This window comes from Oncorhynchus gorbuscha, linkage group LG05 (genome assembly GCF_021184085.1).
Source record: "Oncorhynchus gorbuscha isolate QuinsamMale2020 ecotype Even-year linkage group LG05, OgorEven_v1.0, whole genome shotgun sequence".
Lineage (NCBI taxonomy): Eukaryota > Metazoa > Chordata > Actinopteri > Salmoniformes > Salmonidae > Oncorhynchus > Oncorhynchus gorbuscha.
The window spans coordinates 39,152,317-39,171,672 of NC_060177.1; the positions used below are offsets into that span (position 1 = coordinate 39,152,317).

General features: G+C 41.4%; 1 pseudogene; it reads left to right on the forward strand.

Annotated features, from left to right (window-relative positions):
• The window catches only part of LOC124034873, a 144,245-nt pseudogene that overhangs the window by 45,511 nt on the left and 79,378 nt on the right, over positions 1–19,356 (forward strand).

Here is a 19,356-nt window from a genome sequence, read left to right on the forward strand (position 1 = left end):
ACACGCAGTCAATGCATACCAATTCTTACAATTGTGGGCAAAACAGCAGTTTTAATGTCCATTGTTATAAAGATGGGGATCCCAGCTTTCCATTCCTACTTGATTTATTTCTCAACTCTTAAATATGTGTGAACTACATAATTTTAATCCCAGAGTTTTTAGCAGCAGCATTGTTACGCATGTGACCACTCAGCAATTTGCGATGAATGCATAGGGGGTAGTGGGGCTAAATGGAATACTGGGTAAAAACTTTTGGGGGGGTTGGGGTGAGTGACAAAATTGTAATGAGACAGATTATATTTTTAGTTGAGCAAGAGTAGTGGCAACCAGGGAAGGTGTTAGGGGGGGGAGAAATGGTGACATTAAGTGGTTTCTGTGAGAAGTACAGGCAGGGGGGCGTGTTACCCTAACAGGTCGGGCTACTTTATATTCACTGTGTTCACTGTGGTTAAAATAATAAACAAATGATCTTACCAATATGTTATTGGCCTCATTTCTGGATGTATAAATTATACATTCGGAGTAGAATGTCCTTTTTAACAAGTCACCAGAACTTAGCTTCTCTGTCCAACATAAAAATTATACGGACCACAGACCCACAAAACAAGAGTATCATAATGCTTTCTTTCACAGCAAATTTGTTTCTGATGTTGTACTCACACGATTGCTGTGATTTATTAGGAAACACATTTGAGTCTTTGCTTCAGCAAACACATTTGAAATATATGTTCAGTTGGAAAGTACACTGCTCAAAAAAATAAAGGGAACACTTAAACAACACAATGTAACTCCAAGTCAAACACACTTCTGTGAAATCAAACTGTCCACTTAGGAAGCAACACTGATTGACAATACATTTCACATGCTGTTGTGGAAATTATAGGCAATTAGCAAGACACCCCCAATAAAGGAGTGGTTCTGCAGGTGGGGACCACAGACCACTTCTCAGTTCCTATGGTTCCTGGCTGATGTTTTGGTCACTTTAGAATGATGCCAGTGCTTTCAGTCTAGTGGTAGCATGAAACGGAGTCTACAACCCACACAAGTGGCTCAGGTAGTGCAGCTCATCCAGGATGGCACATCAATGCGAGCTGTGGCAAGAAGGTTTGCTGTGTCTGTCAGCGTAATGTCCAGAGCAAGTAGGCGCTACCAGGAGACAGGCCATTACATCAGGAGACGTGGAGGAGGCCGTAGGAGGGCAACAACCCAGCAGCAGGACCGCTACCTCTGCCTTTGTGCAAGGAGGAGCACTGCCAGAGCCCTGCAAAATGACCTCCAGCAGGCCACAAATGTGCATTTGTCTGCTCAAACGGTCAGAAACAGACTCCATGAGGGTGGTATGAGGGCCCGATGTCCACAGGTGGGGGTTGTGCTTACAGCCCAACACCGTGCAGGATGTTTGGCATTTGCCAGAGAACACCAAGATTGGCAAATTCGCCACTGCCGCTCTGTGCTCTTCACAGATGAAAGCACGGTCACACTGAGCACTGAGCACGTGACAGACGTGACAGAGTCTGGAGACGCCATGGAGAATGTTCTGCTGCCTGCAACATCCTCCAGCATGACTGGTTTGGTGGTGGGTCAGTCATGGTGTGGGGTGGCATGTCTTTGGGGGGCCTCACAGCCCTCCATGTACTCGCCAGAGGTAGCCTGACTGCCATTAGGTACCGAGATGAGATCCTCAGACCCCTTGTGAGACCATATGCTGGTGCGGTTGGCCCTGGGTTCCTCCTAATGCAAGACAATGCTAGACCTCATGTGGCTGGAGTGTGGAAGGAAGGCATTGATGCTATGGACTGGCCCGCCCGTTCCCCAGACCTGAATCCAATTGAGCACATCTGGGACATCATGTCTCGCTCCATCCACCAACGCCACGTTGCACCACAGACTGTCCAGGAGTTGACGGTTGCTTTAGTCCAGGTCTGGGAGGAGATCCCTCAGGAGACCATCCACCACCTCATCAGGAGCATGCCCAGGCTTTGTAGGGAGGTCATACAGGCACGTGGAGGCCACACACACTGCAGAGCCTCATTTTGACTTGTTTTAATGACATTACATCAAAGTTGGAACAGCCTGTAGTGTGGTTTTCCACTTTAATTTTGAGTGTGACTCCAAATCCAGACCTCCATGGGTTGATAAATTTGATTTCCATTGATTAATTTTTGTGTGACGTTGTTGTCAACACATTCAACTATGTAAAGAAAAGTATTTCATAAGAATATTTCATTCATTCAGATCTAGGATGTGTTATTTTAGTGTTCCCTTTATTTTTTTGAGCAGTGTATATTCCCTCCCTAGTAGTATGTTGACTAGCACATTTCCCTCTCCAGTAGCGTGTGGACTAGCACACTCCCTTCCCCAGTGTAGTGTGGACTCTCTCAGTAGAGGTCTCTGTGACCTCCAGCTACCTTTTTATTTGTTTCAGGTGGTTGAGTTCAATAAAGCGCGTGTCAGTCGGCCTGGCCCGTAACTCACATAATTTAGTACACCATGACTGACTCTCTTCTCCCCTGCCTCTCGGCTCCTCCACAGCTGCTCTCTAAACTACTGCTAGTGCAACCTCTTTCTTAATGAACAGAATTTCCCTTACTCAGACAAAACATTAGCAAAAGTTGCTTAATTGGCAGGAGGGATGGGGCAACGTCTTATTGTGCGAGTTGCTCAAGTTCCAATCTGTTAGTCAAAACCCATAGAACGCTGTGAAGCACAGAGCCAGAGCGCTGACTTCATTCATAGCATGTCACTTTACAGCTACTGCATTCCAATTAAGGCATTTATCAGTGCCCAAATCTGCCATTTTCAACCTGTATACAGGTACGAGTGTAAGGGGCTACTACACTCTCACCTGCTGTGTGTTCTATAACACCTACACCCGTTTTATACCAGCTCTCTCCTAGCACCACCAATGAAAGGACAGTGCTTCCAAACCAAACTCATTTTACCACCCTTAGACCACCAAGCACTCTCCTCATTCGGCATATGCCTGAATGTAGCTTTGAGTTAGGGGCCATTATTGTCTGTTGTTATTACCATTATGCACGGGAGTGTTGTATAAACAAAACAATGGGATCGCAGGAGAGGGGACTTTTTAATTTTACAGACCACTGATTCGCTGTCGGTGTGTGTGTGTGTTGGCATGCAGGCACTGTCACACTAGGCCTCCCAGCACGGCAGGACAAAGGTGAGGACATGACATTGTACTCCAGATGCACACCTATACCGACACATGCACACGCTCACACACACATACACACACCTCAAAACCCCTTCCTCTTTTCCCAAGACCCACTCTTTTCATCAGAACCGCTCAGCTGGTGTGTGGACGTGTGTGTGTAATCACAGTGCCTGTGTGTAGTATCTGTCACTACCCCACCATGGAAGTTAATGTACAGGGATGCAAACTTGTCACCTTTTGGCAAAATTCACCTTTTTGAATCCAAAATAGGTGACCTACATGCTTCTTGTAGATCTGATGAGAAAAGTTTTGGGGGGGGAGGTCACTACTGGTTGTAGGCGAACAAGTGATGCGCGTTTGGAGCAACACTGGCTGTATCCCAGGCTCAGCCAATCGTTCACATAACAGAATGCAGCACGCGACTGAAGAGAGAAAAGACAACCAATTTGCTAGTTACATCATCAGCGCTTGCACGATAACGAAGAGGTAGGTGAGAAGCCTGACCATGGAGACGGGGGTGAGAAGAAGATGAAGTATACTTCATGAGCTATAACCGAAAAACAACTGGCTTTTGGAAGGTTTGAGGTGAGGGAAAAGTGTGGTGGAACAAGTATTGTTAGCATTAAGTATCTTGCTAGCTGGGTTGAATTCTCCGTTAGCTAGCCAGAGAAATGTTGAGCAACATTAGAAAATTTACCTGATCAAATAATTGAGTTTATAGTGTGAAAATTAGCTGGCTAATAGTCAGACAGCTAACGTTAGCGCATTTGATGTTGTAACGTTAGCTAGCTAACGTTAGTAACCTAACCAATTCGCTATAGTATTAACTGGTTTACGACTCCTTGCCTTTCATCAAGTTACAACGTGTTAGTTGCTTATTGGACCCTGGCAATCTGTGTGAAATGTTAGTTTGTTAGCTAGTTAACTAGTTATCTGTGAATGGATATTTTCCCTCTAGAGTATGTGGTTAATTTTCAGTATGAGGGAATTAGGTGAAAATGAGGCGTTGCTTGTTAAACAAGTGGATTCAGGGTTGTAGTATAGCTGGAGCTGGGCCTGGCTTAAGCTGGATGCCACCATATAGGTGAAAGGAACACCACACACTTGGCCTCTTTCTCACTTTTTCAGTCAGTGGATTAAAAGGGGTATGCCAGGTGTACTGTCTGCCTGAAAGAGATAAATTATGCCAACAAAGGGTAGCATGCTCTGCTGGCACATTGTAGAACAGATGTCCACAGGCAGAAAGTGTACAATGTAATAATGTGTAGCCCAAAGAGATTGCTTTTGTTGTGTTGAACTTGACAGTAACACGTGTGAGTGGGGGGGGGGTTATTACATTTTTTTACTTGGTGACCGTTATTTTTGCACACATGTAGCCTTGTGCACTTGATCGATAACCACTGTAGTGGCCACTATAATAGAGCAAAATAGAATGCCTGTTTGTTTCATTCTATTTCTACATTAAGATGTTTTTTTCCCAAGTGCAAAATTTAGATGTGTGTGGTCATAATAAAGGCTGTCATGGCTACCTGCAATATTAGTGTATTGTTTTTTTTTCTCACTTGAGTGTCATTTGCAGTAAAGTCTAAGCAACAAATAACATTGGATTGCTTAATTTACATATTTGAGCTTTGAGTTAGTTTCCCACTTTATTTTACACACAGAGACTGATCATGTAGATCACATTCTTTGTTGTTTAATTAGTTAAAACCTGTATTTCCCCCTAGCAGGGATTCAGTTTTTAAAAAAGTGTCACCTTTTTGGGCCCTCAACAGTTTGCATCCCTGTATATAAGGATATTTAAAATTTGAGCCCGACTGATTAGGGCTGTGACGGTCTTGGAGTTTGAGGTTACGGTAATTGGCCAGGGCAATGTACACGGTCACCAACATAGCTGTTCAGGGGGGTCAAAAAAGGGGAGGTCACAATTCTGTTTGTATACAAGTTTACATGGATATGCTTTTAATACAAAACCTACATGAAACAAACCATTACACTTCGTTATTGTCAGAGATTCTTATTCTTATTCAGGTTATTACTAATAAATATTCATCAACAAATTAAGAAATGTCAGTCTGGAGAGGATCTGTTGCTTTTTTGTATTGACACAACATTAATGGACACAACATTAGGTTCCCGAGTGGTGCAACGGTCTAAGGCATTGCATCTCAGTGCTAGAGGCATCACTATAGACTCGGGTTCGATTCCAGGCTGTATCACAACCGGCTGTGTTTGGGAGTCCCATAGGGAGGCGCACAATTGGCCCAGCATCGTTAGGGTTTGGCCGGGGTAGGCCGTCATTGTAGGTATGAATTTGTTCTGAACTGACTTGCCTAGTGAAATAGATACAGGGGGATACCTAGTCAGTTGAATGCCTCTGAATCTGAAAGGTACGGGGAGCAATCTTAAAACTTGTTGAGGATAGGGGGCAGTATTTTCACTTTGGATGAATTGCGTGCCCATAGTGAACTGCATCAAACTCTGTCCTAGATTGCTAATATATTCATAGTATTATTACTATTGGATAGAAAACACTCTGAAGTTTCTAAAACTGTTTGAATTATGTCTGTGAGTATAACAGAACTCAGGGCAGAAGAAGTGAACAAGAAGTGAAATTCTGAAAGTTGGGGCAACTTTGACGTCATCACCCCCTCCTTTCCCAGCAAGATATGGATCTGGAAGCACTTCCTACGCCTTCCACTAGATGTCCTCATTCAGTAGAAAGTATAATGGAGCATTTGCTGTGAACTTTGACCTAATGGGAGGGGAAATAGTCAGTGTCCCCACAGAATGCCATTTTCCTGTGACGCATTTCTCTGTGATTGCTACCGCTGTTCCATTTGGTTCCAGATGAAAATGTATTATCCGGTTGGAACGTTATTGGATATATATGATAATAACATCCTGAAGATTGATTCTCTACTTAGTTTGACAAGTTTATTCGACCTGGAATATATATTTTGGAAGTTTTCGTGCGAGTTATCTTGGACCAGCAGTCAGTTTTTGGGCACGTGAGCTGAAAGTGATTGCAAATGCAGCTACTTGGACTAGTATTGGACATTATGGAACAAAACAATGATTTATTGTGGAACTAGGACTCCTTGCACTACATTCTGATGAAAGTTCATCAAAGGTAAGGGAATATTTATATTGTAATTTCGTATTTCTGTTGACTCCAACATGGCGGTTACGTCTGAGCGCCGTCTCAGATTATTGCAATGTTAGGCTTTTTCCGTAACGTTAAAAAAATTCTGACACAGCGGTTGCATTAAGAACCAGTGTATCTTTAATTATATGTAGAACATGTATCTTTAGTCAAAGTTTATGATGAGTATTTCTGTTATCTGGCGTAGCTTTCTATAATTCCTCCGGATATTTTGGAGGAATTTCTGAACATGGCATCAATGTAAACTGAGATTTGTGGATATAAAAATGCATATTATCAAACAAAACATAAATGTACTGTGTAACATGTCATATGACTGTCATCTGATGAAGATTTTCAAAAGGTTAGTGATTCATTTTATCTCTAATGTGATTTTATCTTTGGCTGGAAAAAATGGCTGCGTTTTTCTTTGATTTGGTGGTGGTCTAACAAATATATGTTGTGTTTTCGCTGTAAAACATTTAAAAAATCTGACAGGTGTGGTATATGAACAAGATGTTTATCATTCATTTGAGGTATTGGACTTGTTAATGTGTGAAAGTTAAATATTTCTAAAGAATATTTTTGAATTCCCTGCGCCACCTTTTCAGCTGAACGGGGGGTGGCGGAGTTCCCTAAGGGGAACTACTTGCCCCAACAATCATGTTTTCGGCACTGTCACGTTCTTGTGTTTTCTTTGTTTTAGTGTTGGTCAGGACGTGAGCTGAGTGGGCATTCTATGTTGTGTGCCTAGTTTTCCCGTTTCTATGTTTGGCCTGATATGGTTCTCAATCAGAGGCAGGTGTTAGTCATTGTCTCTGATTGGGAACCATATTTAGGTAGCCTGTTTTGTGTTGGGTTTTGTGGGTGGTTGTTTCTTTTCTTCTGTCTTTGTACCAGATAGGACTGTTTCGGTTTTGCACATTTGTTGTTTTGGTATTTTGTAGTGTACACATTTTATGGTCTTTATTAAACATGTTGAACTCTAACCACGCTGCACTTTGGTCCGATCCTTCGTCCACAGAAGAAAACCGTTACAGGCACCCGGGAAACCTTTCGGTTACTGGCTCAACGCTCTAACCACTAGGCTACCTGCCTCCCAATAATGGAGTGAAAATAAAGATATATGCTTACCTTGTCTGTTGGCTTTTCTGCACATATATATTTTTAAAATGCAGATCCCATTTTTACGCACGAAACCATTCAAATTAAGTCCAATGGGTTTTCTCCCACTTTTCACGAAATATTTGTATAACGTCACAAACCATGCTGCTGAGGTCATTCGATAGCAGTGGCATTGACACAATGTAGCCTAAGCTACTGAAGAGGCAGTTTACAAGATTAAATCAAGACAGGAGCATTTGAGTCTAAATAAAGAGATGGAGTCCAGACGGGCTACTTTAGGAACATTTTTGAATGGACATAGGCATATAGAGAGAATCAGCACACACACACGCACACTGCTGTAAAAGCACGCTTTAATCAAAGCCACACAAGCAAATATTTATTCTTTCCTTAAATGTTTTTAAAAACCAAGGCCTACATTAGGCTTTACTGAAAGTAGGCTATACGATAATGAATTGACAATGAAAGTATGGAGTATTATATTTTGAATGGATGTTTAAAAAAACTACTTAAAAAACAACAACATTTAAATGACTGTGGATTTACTGTGTGAGGTGAATAAAAAATGACAGAACTTTCCTACATTTGACATTTGCAAGAAGCAGGCCAGGTGCTTCCATGTGTGCTCAGGAAAAATTTACAGGACAGAGAAGGAAAATAAATCAAATTTTATTGGTCACCTACACATACAGTGCATTCGGAAAGTATTCAGACCCCTTCCCCTTTTCCACATTTTGTTATGTAACAGCCTTATTCTGAAATGGATTAAATTATCCCCCCCCCCTCATCAATCTACACACAATACCCCATAATGACAATGTGAAAACAGGCTTGAAATGTTTGCTAATTCATAAAAAACAACTGAAAAAAATGTACGTAAGTTTTCATACCCTTTACTATGAGACTTGAAATTAAGCTCAGGTGCATCCTGTTTCCATTGATCATCCTTGAGATGTTTGTACAACTTCCATTGATTTGACATGATTTGGAAAGGCACACACCTACCCGTCTTGTTAAGTTCCCACCGTTCACAGTGCATGTCAGAACAAAAACCAAGCCATGAGGTTGAAGAAATTGTCTGTAAAGCTCCGAGACAGGATTGTGTCGAGGCACAGATCTGGGGAAGGGTACCAACAAATTTCTGCAGCATTGAATGTCCCCAAGAACACAGTGCCCTGTCTCTGCAGCACTCCACCAGTCAGGTCTTTATGTAGGAGTGGCCAGAAGCAAGCCTGCTTGGAGTTTGCCAAAGGGCACCTAAAAGACTTTCAGACCATGAGAAACAAGATTCTCTGGTCAGATGAAGAAAACCTGGTACCATATCTATGGTAAAGCAGCATCATGCTGTGGGGATGTTTTTCAGCGGCAGGGCCTGGGAGACTAGTCAGGATCGAGGGAAAGATGAAAGGAGCATGATTTTAACCTGTTTCAGAGTGCTCAGGACCTCAGACTGGGGTGAAGGTTCACCTTCCAACAGGACAACAACCCTAAGCACGCAGCTAAGACAACGGAGGAGTGGCTTCGGGACAAGTTTCAATGTCCTTGAGTGTCCCAGCTAGAGCCTGGACTAGAATCTGATCTAACATTTCTTGAGAGACCTAAAAATAGCTGTGCAGCAACGCTCTCCATCTATCCTGACAGAGCTTTAGAGGATCTGCAGATAAGTATGGGAAAAACTCACCAATACAGGTGTGCCAAGCTTGTAGCATCATACCCAAGAAGAATTGAGGCTGTAATCGCTGCCAAAGGTGCTTCAACAAAATACTGAGTAAAGGGTCTGAATACTTATGTAAATTTGATGTTTAAAAATGTCTAAACTGTTTTTGCTTTGCCGTTATGGAGTATTGTTTGTAGATTGAGTGAAAAAATAATTTGATATATTTTTGAACAGGGCTGTAATGTAACAATGTGGAAAACGTCAACAGGTCTGAATACTTTCCGAATGCACTGTATTTAACAGATGTTATTGCGGGTGTAGTGAAATTCAACAATGCAGTTGTATCACATTCTCATTGCTCACATGGAGCGCAAAAATGATGGTATGAAATAAATCAAAACTTGTTTCTCACAAGTGTAGCAGGTTTTGAACTCTGCTAACAACGTTTCCACTCTGAAAATGTACAGTGGTAAATTACTGTAACACATGCATTAACATAAATGAATGTAACCTAATGACTGGTATAAACATAGAAATGCATGTTTTACAAATGGTAGGCTACCAAATGGGTATTCATAGGTTACTATTCTACTTTGTGGGGCTAGGAGGATGGCATTTGTTTTGTATACGGCAGCATATCGCCCAGGACCGGTCCTGATCAGCGTTGATTAGTCTATATAATAAGAAAATATTCCGTATCAAATTATACCATGCCAGGTTGGAGAGGATTGGCTCATTGTCCACTTGACACATTAGTGCATTATAGGCTTCAGAGCCAGAACAACATTGTCGGCTGCTGTTGAATAATTCATGAATAGTCAGACATATCCAACCTTTTTATTTATTTACTAGCAAGCAATCAAAATGAGCCACGCATCAATTTTTTTATTTATTGAACTGCCATAGCCTATAGCCCTCTACACGCCCGCGCATCTAGCAATTAGCTGCTCGAGAAAGTTGGAAAGAGGAGATGTAGAAAGTTGAATAGATAGAGTTAGCAAAACAATTGCTTATAATCATTAGTAAACATTCCCGCTGTTAGGTAAAGTTCAACTACATGAAAATAAAGAGAAAAATATATACAAAAATGAATATAGGCCTATTTAAACGGTTTTGCTGGTTATTTTATTTCCATGCCGGTCTCTATCCATAACCGTCAGTTACATGGTTATTCAATTACTGTCACAGCCCTACGACAGATATGCTATTTTGTGTCAAATTCAGTTTTTTGGGGGGGCGGGAGGGGGGGAGGACTTACAAATATATATATATATATGAAACATTTTAAAGTTACATTTTTCTACACTGAATTCTCATAAATTGCCATCCAAAAGAGGAAATGTCCAATAACTATGTTGATTTCTTACATTGTGACAATAATGACGCATCATGATTATGGTTCAGATAAGTGTTCTGATAAGCATTAGATTGCCTTTTTCCACCCTATTTCGGCCGATACCGATATAGCTTTAAAAAGCCTTTATCGACCGATTTAATGTCTGTGAACTGATATTGTTCGGGCTCCAATTAAAATGGTTGCTGTACGCCAGACAGGAATCTCGCTCTCACTCGCTCATATGTTTAAATTAGAAAACAGGATGAGTTAACTTACAATCAGTGCCTTTGAAAAATGGGAGATTATTGATGGATTACAAGGCATTTTATTATATAGATAATCTGACTGAATTGTCTGATTAGTCGAGTGTTGCATTGAGAGCTATACTGTTGTTTAATTCTTCGACCAGCTGCACTGGAAGCCATGCTCACAGATAGGAATACTTTAGGAACAGCACACTGATGGAGATTTGAAGACTGAACCATATTGGTTTTTAAAGGAATGTTCCACTCAAAATACTATCGAACTCTTGTCATTGGCTGGTCTAGTTGTAGTGTAGTGCTGCCACCCCCAGACCACATTTGTCCCTGGAGGCAGCAATTCCATCCCCCATTCCTCAACTCACATTCTCTGCTTTGTCCCTCTCATCGATCTCCCAATCTACATTACTATCCTAAATTTGTCAATAAAATGTTAAAATACCTTAACTATACACTCAGTGGCCTGTCTGTAGGACCGAACCATTTTTGTGAACAGGGTGGTGTACCTAATAAACTAACCATTGAGTGTATATAATATAGATTTTTTGGGGCTGTAGGACATTGGGGAATAAACTATGCTTTATTTATAAGGAGCACGTGTGCACCTAAATTGAAAAATATAGGCGCACACAAAGAGATTTATAAGCACAATTACAAATATTTGAGGTAATAAAGCCAGAATCCAACATTTTTCTAGGTGCAAAAAAATCCAGGTGCATTAAGATGTGAGTTAAATAGACTCACTGTAGAGCCCTGTACCCCCACGGGAGTTGTGGTATAATCCTGCTACTCCGATACAGATGGATTTAGGATGATGAGACGTGTGTATTTAACCCACAAGGGGTACAGGATTAACACCACAAGCAACCAGAAGAATGTCTCTCTCTCTCTCTCTCTCTCTCTCTCTCTCTCTCTCTCTCTCTCTCTCTCTCTCTCTCTCTCTCTCTCTCTCTCTCTCTCTCTCTCTCTCTCTCTCTCTCTCTCTCTCTCTCTCTCTCTGTGTCTATCTCTCTTTCTCTAACACATACACACATTCGCTCTCTTTATTTTGGTCATTATCTCTTTCTACCTCTCAATGCCCCTTTACACCCCCCCCTTCCCCCACTCCCCTCCCCCAGTGTCCTGGCATTGTCCTCTAAATTACCCCAATAATGAGATTACAGTGTTTCCCACTCCTGAAGGGAGGGAGAAAAAGGAAGGGAGGTAGAGAAGGGGGATAGAGAGAACGTTAGAGAGTGATTCTGGGAGAATGTGATAGCGAGCGAGAGGGAGCGGGAGATAAGGATCAGCGCTGCAGAAATGCACTCTTGGGCCGTGAGTAATTATTCTGTCCCCAGTAACATTAGCTGTCATGATAATGGAATATGCACAGAGATTGATACCCTGGGTTGCCGGTCAGAAAAGGAAGGATCATTTAAACAGGGTGCACTCTCGTAGTCACCACATCAGTACGGACTCGAATGTATTGTGTATACACACACCTCATCTGTACACACACGTGCTCTGGACGCACACACGCACACACACACACAGGTCAGGTTGGGTGTTTGTTAACACACAAACCTCTTTGTGAAAAGGCCACAGGGGAGGAACAATTATGTCCTGCTTACCCAAAATGGCTTGGCTTTTGACCAAAGTCAGAGTAGTAGGTTGGGTATATGTCGGAGCAAATTCACTGTTTGCTGTGCCTCAAATACGGGGACTTTTTTTTATACTTGTGAGAGATCATAGACCACTTAATAAGAATAGCAGTCCTAACCTTAGAATATTACACAAAAGCCGTGTGTTGTTAGGAGATCATAGTACAGCTATTGATTTGTTACCATGATACATTAAGATAAGAAAATGAAACTTTCTGGCTGTAATTTTGGACTATAGCAATAGTGACTTGTTTCATTATTGCAATAAAAATGTTTTGAACAGGAAAGATGACATGTTTTTTCTTTTAATGTCTCATTTCCTCTTAGGTCGAACCAGCTGTAGGACAGGGTCACTCTGATAAAGGGCAGGATAGAGGAGGTCAAACTGCCCCTTGAGATGGTGGACATCATCATCTCAGAATGGATGGTCAGTTCACTGTTCGCACTCATTATTTTAGTTGTTTATTTTAGCTTCAGTTATCACTTGAATAATTACAGGTTGTGGTTTTAAAAGAATGTGATGGACATGCCAAAGATACTGTATCTTTTTCTAAATATTTCCTGAATCGTCTTGAATTTAAATGGAAATTCCCCAAACCCTGTAAAATTGGAACAATATCTCAACATACATTATAGAAACCTCCCCATCAGTAGCAGCAGCTGTGACTATTTTAAACATGGCATCTTCAGAATTAGCCCCGGCCATGTCCCCTCCCGAATACTTAACCAGGGAAGCAGAGTTACTTGGAGTCGCTCTGAGCACTGATGCCCATTTGTCAGCCAGATCCTCGCCGGCGATATGGACGTAGGGGTTGAAAGTTGAACACCACTGAAGTCATCCTTAATTCATGAGCAGGCCGTATCTGTCCTCACTCACGTCCCACCCCGGGGGGGGGGGGGGGTCACAGAACAGAGCATTGCGGTTCGCACGGACGCTCACACCGTTACAAGGGGAAATAGTAATTCACAGAGTGACGCGAATCTCTAATGACACCGGCTCGCAGAACGCTAATAAGTCTGAGAATCCTCCTGTCACTCCTCATCACCGCAGCGACTGGACATTTCTCAAAGAGTCCAGGGCCCCAAAACACTGCCCTAGGATCTGCCTGTGTAAAGTGGAGAAATGACAGCCCTCGCCGAGTTGTAAATTAATTGAGTCTGCGACCTTGTTGGCGGTAAGTAGTAGTAAGTCTCAGTCCCGACAGCAAGAGACTGATGTAGCCCTGTGTCTTATAGGGGTTTAGTCCCAACAAGGTCTTCAAGTTGTCATCAATGGATTTTAACCAGAATACCAATCCTTTTATAAATGTGATCTGATGCAAGTATTTACCAACAGAGTGATATAAATCACTTATTTTAATACCTCAGGAAGTTGTTCTTGCCATCATGACTTTGATTCATCTATAGGCTATCAATTTTTACTAACTTATCAATTTGCCATATTAGCCTGGGTGTGGGGCTTGACTTTGATGACTTTGTGTAGTGGCTTTACTCATAGACTAGAGTGATTTTGGCAGAACCTAGGACTATGCTGATCCCCATGCCAAGGTGTCAGGCTATGAACGTTGTAATATATCACTAAACTGGCCCCCTATGCCCACCAGCGCTGTCCAGCACACAGAGGATACACACACACCCAAAGTGCACAGGGGTAGACAGAGGAGAGCAGTGCCAACCAGGTACCCTGAGCCTCCTAATGCTTCCAACAAGGGACAGGGAATATGGGTCTGACAACCAGCCAAAAGGATGGTAGGGATACACAGGAGGGACATCACTAAAATTAGACACTTCTGGTGAACATGGCTGCTTCTTTTTACTCTTGAAGTAATCGGAGAATATTAAAGGCACATAACAGTTTTAATTCAGTTTGACTTGGAGTACTTTTTACAAATATTTGACCTGCCATGGAGAAATATGTTTTATCTCTGAGATAATCATAACAATGGCAAAGAAAGCATCCTTTGTGTTATGAGAACAATTTGTCATATGCTACTACTCGTAGTGTTTGATTGAAAATATTGGCCTTTGGTGAAGCCTACTCAGTAATACACACACTAGTAATACACACACACACACACACGAGTTAACTGGGTGATGTAAAGTGATCCATCCAGTAAGGTCTCTACCCCGAGGGAGAAGCGACAAGTTCCATCAGAAAATGTCTGAACTTCTGGCAGTCTCCCATTTTCAGACTAGACAATAGGGGGATCATTCGGGCTGGTGATTAACGGGGGTGAGGTGGAGGTGGAGGGGGGTTCATTTTGTGAAACAAGTCGCCTGTCTACCTATCCAGGGTTTTGTTTGAGAGATGGCCTTTAGCTGTGCCACTGTTGTTTCATAACTCAAAGCATTGATCCGTTCCTTTCTCTGTTCTACTCTTTCTTCTGTCTCTCACAAAGACTGTGTCCCAAATGGCACACTATTTCATATATAGTGCACTAATTTTGACCTGTGGCCACATGGCTTTGATCAGACGTAGTGCACTATGTAGGGAATAAGGTTCCATTTGGGATGAAGCCAGAGTTAAGAGACTTCTGACTGGGGGGAGAAGGGGCTGAATTACTGAGAAGCTAAATAAAGCTTGTCACCCAGAGATCAATGAGGTCTGATGGGGCTAGGTGACTGTTTATGATGAGAGGGGGAGGGGGGACTCTCATGAGTGAAGTTGGCTTTTAGAATCAGTTTTGTAGCCTTGAACCCTCAGACTTTAGGTGTAGTGAAAAGGTACGAGAGAGAAACCTTCGGGCTGAAGTATTAATATGGAAATCCACATTGAGGTCTCTTCAATGTGATTGCAAAGCCTAATTCCATTGGTTGGCCTAGGTCACTGGGAAGTGATTAGCAAATATTGTAACTGTGAATAGAGAATGAAGCAGGGTGAGCTTGATTTGGAAAGAAGGATTTCAGAAAAAAATGTTTTTCTCCGGAAGGCGGTAGGTACAGTTGAAGTCGGAAGTTTAAATACACTTAGGTTGGAGTCATTAAACTAGTTTTTCAACCACTCCATGAATTTCTTATTAACAAACTATAGTTTTGGCTCAGTTAGGACATCTACACAAGTCGTTTTTCCAACAATTGTTTACAGACAGATTATTTCACTTATAATTCACTGTTTCACAATTTCAGTGGGTCAGAAGTTTACATACACTAAGTTGACTGTGTCTTTAAAAAGCTTGGAAAATTCCAGAACATTATGTCTTTAGAAGCTTTAGAAGCTTCTGATAGGGTAATTGACATCATTTGAGTCAATTGGAGGTGTACCTGTGGATGTATTTCAAGGCCTACCTTCAAACTCGGTGCCTCTTTGCTTGACATCATGGGAAAATCAAAAGAAATCATCCAAGACCCAGAAAAAAATGGTACACCTCCACAAGTCTGATTCATCCTTGGGAGCAATTTCCAAACGCCTGAAGGTACCACGTTCATCTGTACAAACAATAGTACACAAGTTTAAACACCATGGGACCACACAGCCATACTTCCCAGGAAGGAGACGCGTTCTGTCTCCAAGAGATGCAAGTCGAAGAACACCATCCCATCCGTGAAGCACTGGGATGGCAGCATCATGTTGTGGGCGTGCTTTGCTGCAGGAGGGACTGGTGCACTTCACAAAATAGATGGCATCATGACTCAGTTAATGGGCCAAAATTCACCCAACTTATTTTAGGAAGCTTGTGGAAGGCCACGCAAAACGTTTGACTCAAGTTAAACAATTTAAAGGCAATGCTACCAAATACTAATTGAGTGTATGTAAACTTCTGACCCACTGGGAATGTGATGAAATAAATAAAAACTGAAATAAATCATTCTCTCTTCTATTATTCTGACATTTCACATTCTTATAATAAAGTGGTATTCCTAACTGACCTAAGACACAGGGTATTTTTACTAGGATTAAATGTCAGGAATAGTGAAAAACTGAGTTTAAATGTATTTGGCTAAGGTGTATTTAAACTTCTGACTACAACTGTAATTTAATTGAGGAAAAAGCACTTTTCATAACTTATGAAGCAAAAAGAAGACATGAAGGACTTTGGCTTAATGGTTGTGGTCTGTAGATTTGACAGTGTTTCTTTTATCATATTTTACAAGGATTTGTCTTGAAGTTTGCAAAGTTTGCCTCGACGTCCACTTTGGAGGGCACCAGAGTTTATTTGGGGAGAGTTCAACAATTGTGGGTGCGCGCACACACAAACACACTGACTATGTGCGTTAGATCTGTGGAGACAAATTAATGGCAGCCTCTCCTCTCTAGCCTCATTATCAGTAATAGGAGTTTCACCTGCCCAAGTAGAGGACAGCAGTAATCAGTCATCCTGTCGCCCAGTCGGACTGACCGTCAGTCACTCACACATGCATAGGCACATACACACATACACTCACACAGAGACACACAGTCGAAAACATAAACATGTGCACATCCACATTCACAGACACAAAGTTAATTTAACCAGGTAGGCCAGTTGAGAACAAGTTCTCATTTACAACTGCGACCTGGCCAAGATAAAGCAAAGCAGTGCGACAAAAATAACAACACAGAGTTGCACATAAACAAACGTACAGTCTATAACACAATAGTAAAATCTATGTACAGTGTGTGCAAATGTAGAGGATTAGGGAGGTAAGGCAGTAAATAGGCCATAGATGCATAATAATTACAATTTAGCATTAACACTGGAGTGATAGATGTGCAGATGATGATGTCCAAGTAGAGATACTGGGGTGCAAAAGAGCAAGAAGATAAATAGCAATATGGGGATGAGGTAGTTGAATTTACCTAAACCAACTTTTGGTTATTAAGTTGAGCTTTGTTTATACAGCACATTTCAGACATGGAATGCAACGCAATGTGCTTCACAGGAAAGACAAATAAAACACTATGAAAATAAAAGCTGAGATATTTACTACACAACAAACCCAAGATAAAAATACAAAAGAATGACAGAAACTGAACAACTAAAAATCACCCTTAGGAAAAGCAAAGCTAAAAATAAGTTTTAAGATATTTTAAATATGTCCACAAAATACTTTCTCTCTCTCCAAGGCAATGGGTCATAAAAATAGCTCAACCCTAACTGTTGGTGTGATACCATGTGACCTAGCAGGACTAGAAAAGTACTTATCTCCTCTCTTACTCTCTTAACTATTGACCCAAAGGAGGGGAAAGGACCACCATCTCCAACAGGATTGCCACAGGCCCTGGATCTTTGCCTTTAATGGCCAAAACTGGTAACTGATAAATTAGGGAAAAAGTACCTTTTAGAGAATAGTCTGTAATCCAGTGCAGAAATTGGGACGGAAATGCCCATGCACTAAATATGATCAGAATAATAATTGGTCTTTAGGAAATATATATACAATGAGCAAAGTGATCATTCTGTTTTTATGTGGCTGCTATGAAAGTGAACTGTTTGCGTGTGTTCAGGGGTGTGTTCATTCCGCAGATTCTGTTGAAAAACGTTTCTTAAATGGAAGCAAACAGAACAAAACGGGGATAACATAACTGAATTTGTCTAATAGAAACTCTCATTTGCAACCTTTGGCCTAAAGAATACACCCTAGATCAGCTAAATGCAGGCAAGAGTGTGCAAGGCCATATTGAATGTGTCACTGTCTGTCACCTTGATTATTCAAAATTCTCTCGAACTGTGCAACTACGTTATAAACTTTAATTCATTGGCTAGGTTGTAGCAACCTCATGATGAGTAGAGGGAAAATTAGAGTATCATGTAGTAGCCTAAACCTATCGATGTTGCATTGAGCTGGGTGAGTTGAATATGAATGACAGTCATCCTACATGCTGGAATAGAAATAAGGCCATGCTCATAAAACAAATAATCATCCCCCCTCATTTTAAACAGCACCAACCGCCACTGGCCTGAATACACTCATGACTCAATTCTATGCACACAAATTATGATCTGCATATATGAATTGCTTTGTGAAAGCCTAACACTGTAATATCGTATTTTATAATTTAGCTATACACGTTGGCAGTAGTAACTAGTAACAATTCAATTACAGTTGAAGTCGGAAGTTTAAAAACACCTTAGCCAAATACATTTAAACTCAGTTTTTCACAATTCCTGACATTTAATCAGAGTAAAGAAATCCCTGTCTTAGGTCAGTTAGGATCACCACTTTATTTTAAGAATGTGAAATGTCCAAATAATAGTAGAGAGAATGATTTATTTCAGCTTTTATTTCTTTCATCACATTCCCAGTGGGTCAGACGTTTTACATACACTTAATCAGTTTTTGACAGCATTGCCTTTAAATTGTTTAACTTGGGTCAGATGTTTTCGGGTAGCCTTCCACAAGCTTCCCACAATGAGTTGGTTGAATTTTGGCCCATTCCTCGTGACAGAGCTGGTGTAACTGAGTCAGGTTGTAGGCCTCCTTGCTTTAACTTCCTGACTGATGTCTTGAGATGTTGCTTCAATTTTTCCCCTCCTCATGATGCCATCTATATTGTGAAGTGCACCAGTCCTCCTGCAGCAAAGCACCCCCACAACATGATGCTGCCACCCCATGCTTCATGGTTGGGATGGTGTTCTTCGGCTTGCAAACCTCCCCCTTTTCCCTCCAAACATAACTAAGGTAATTATGGCCAAACAGTTCTATTTTTGTTTCATCAGACTAGAGGATATTTCTCCAAAAAGTACGATCTTTGTCCCCAAGTGCAGTTGAAAACCGTAGTCTGGATTCGTAGGACTCGTTTTTACTGTGAATATAGATACTTTTATATCTATTTCCTCCAGAATCTTCACAAGGTCCTTTGCTGTTGTTCTAGGATTGATTTGCACTTTTCACACCAAAGTACGTTCATCTCCAGGATACAGAACACGTCTCCTTCCTGAGCTGTATGATGGCTGCGTGGTCCCGTAGTGTTTATACATGTGTACTATTGTTTGTACAGATGAACGTGGTACCTTCAGGCATTTGTAAATTGCTCCCAAGAATGAACCAGACTCGTGGAGGTCTACAATTTTCTTTCTGAGGTCTTGGCTGACTACTT